The sequence below is a fragment of the Polyergus mexicanus genome, unplaced genomic scaffold (genome assembly GCF_030449975.1).
Source record: "Polyergus mexicanus isolate NDT 795.1 unplaced genomic scaffold, iyPolMexi1.0 SCAF_52, whole genome shotgun sequence".
Taxonomy (NCBI): domain Eukaryota; kingdom Metazoa; phylum Arthropoda; class Insecta; order Hymenoptera; family Formicidae; genus Polyergus; species Polyergus mexicanus.
In genome coordinates, this window is record NW_027223372.1 from 75,001 (window position 1) to 77,500 (window position 2,500).

Below are 2,500 nucleotides of genomic sequence, written 5' to 3' on the forward strand. Positions count from 1 at the left end.
ACATTCTCACAGACCCCATCAACCGGTCGGAAACCCCTTTGGCGCTGATCGAAAATGTCCAGAGCCGCTAGTCTTTTGGCCAAGATCTTGTGGAAGTGTCTCAGCACAACGGATCCTATACTAAGGGGTCGATAATCAGACGGCGCAGGCCGTTCCGGCATCTTCCCCTTTTCTAGGAAAACCGTTCTGGTATTGGCGATCGACGAGGGCGCCTCACCCGCAAGAAGCAACAGGTTGAACAACAAAGCGCGAATAACATTTGGAACTGCGTTCCATGCTCTCGGCTCTATTCCGTCCAACCCCGGTGCAGTGCCAGTCTTTACAGAAACCCTCGCCACTTCGGCAGGTATAACAGGGTCCCAGAGCAAGGTCCTATCGACCGTAGGAGCATTTTCCATGGTCGCGCCCTCGCCGAGACCTTCGAGATGAATCCCTCTGGCTCTCGGCGGAAGGCTCCGGCTGGCACCGCCCGTCTGTCTCGACTCTCCGAGTGTGCGGCGCAGCTCCGTCATGTCTCCATCCGCCACACTAGTCGTCTCCATAAGGGGACGCCAGTAGTCGCGGAATTCAACAGCGGACGGACGCACGCGCTCCGCATCACCATCGAGTATCTTCGAGAGACAGTATTTGAGGTTCTTTTTGTAGAGAGTCTGCACTATGGCATAATCCCTACACCTCTTTTGCTTCCTATTCTCTCTCCTCAAGTTGTTCGCTTTGGGAGGATTTCGCTGTCGTGCTTCTGCGCGTCTAGGAGGGGCAGCCGTCGGCTTAGGAAAAATCTTGCCCAGCCATCTCTCAATGGCATGAACGTCGATTCTCCCAGCCAGAAAGTCATCTGCGATGTTCGCCAGAGACTCAGCCTCATAGCTCCGAAGGCGCCCCACAAGCTCACGGAGCTCCTCCACTACGCCTCGGAGCCTCCCAGAGGTCTCAGTGACCAACTGGGGTGCAGGCTGCGGCTCATCATAGGCCGTCTCAATGGACGGGCGGGCGACTCCTATCATCGTCGCACCGCCCGTGTTGCCAGCATCGTCAACATCATCGGTGTTCGATGTGACCTCTTGGCAAAACGCTTGGACCAACTCGCGGTAAGCCTCTTGTCGACGCTTACCCTTGATGGCTTCCAAGGTTCTATTGGGGAACTTCTCATGGAGATATTGGTTTAAAAAGAGAATCCCCGCTGAGGTGGCTGTAGCCTCAGCTCTTGCCATGAGACGCACCTCCTCCTCCGACCATCTGGCCCTAACGCGTTCCACAACGACCGCGTTGTTGGCTTCCACGGGGTGCGCAATACGAGTGTGCACACCGAGGCCTTGCCTGTTCCTGAAGTCCCTGCCGCAGAGATCGCATGCAACGGGCGGTTCACTTGCCTGCTGTTCGGCAGTGGCATTGTCGCGATCCTGCGAGGGAGGAACCTGACGCTCGTCTGATGGCGCTTCGCCACAAGTCGCATCATCATTCACGCGTCGAACATGCAGTGCTCGGGCCATCCGAGAACCCGAGCGTGTAACCATTCTTTCATTTTCCATTACATATTTGCTGCATGTTGGGGGAGCAAACGGATTGACAACCGAGAGTCCCCCGAAGCCGTTCCTTTCTTGTCCCCACAACTCACCATGGAATCGGCACATGGGCCCTTGTGGGGTCCTTTGGGGAGCACTTCGCTGTGACATCACTTAGCCGTCGCCTACAGCCACTCGCTATTCAAAATAGGCGACGTTACCAGGAGTACCACGAGGAGGTAGATGCACAACTTGAACGTGAGAGGCTGATGGTCCTAACAAGAGGACTAATATCGCAAAGCGCTTCGCATCACGTCCCTACTATAGCCCTCATTCACCACACCCACTGCTCTCGGAGCTGATGTTAACTCCGGCTTTTGTCAGAGTCTTTACAAGCCACTTTGTCCTGTGATGGAGTACAGGATCTCCTTGCGTGCATGTTTCGCAAGGTAGGCCGCATTATTGCTAGCGGCGTGTTGCTTTACGCGGCGTGTTGCTTTCACGGCGTGTTGCTTTGCGGCGTGTTGCTTTATGATATTATGTATAAAGCATTCATAAAAAATTAAAAACTCTTGACAAAAAAGGGGACGAAGCAAGGCGGACCATTGATCCGCCCGCTCCGTCCCCTCAAAAGCAGTGAAAGTTGTAGTTAAGAGAGCTATAGCCAACCATGACTCTCAGACCCCAGGATCAACCCAGAACATCACCCGTGTAGGCCGGACCTTAATCCAGCACCGACACAAGATCAGTAATGAGCGTCACCCGGACGTCCTTAAGAGAGTCATAGTTACTCCCGCCGTTTACCCGCGCTTGCTTGAATTTCTTCACGTTGACATTCAGAGCACTGGGCAGAAATCACATTGCGTCAACACCCGCGAGGGCCATCGCAATGCTTTGTTTTAATTAGACAGTCGGATTCCCCTAGTCCGTGCCAGTTCTGAGCTGAGCGTTGAATGGCGGCCGAAGAGGACGACCACGACGGCTCGCGCCGCCACGGA

General features: G+C 54.6%; 1 pseudogene; it reads right to left on the reverse strand.

The window, feature by feature from the left end:
- The window catches only part of LOC138943892 (large subunit ribosomal RNA), an 8,479-nt pseudogene that overhangs the window by 3,274 nt on the left and 2,705 nt on the right, over window positions 1-2,500 (reverse strand).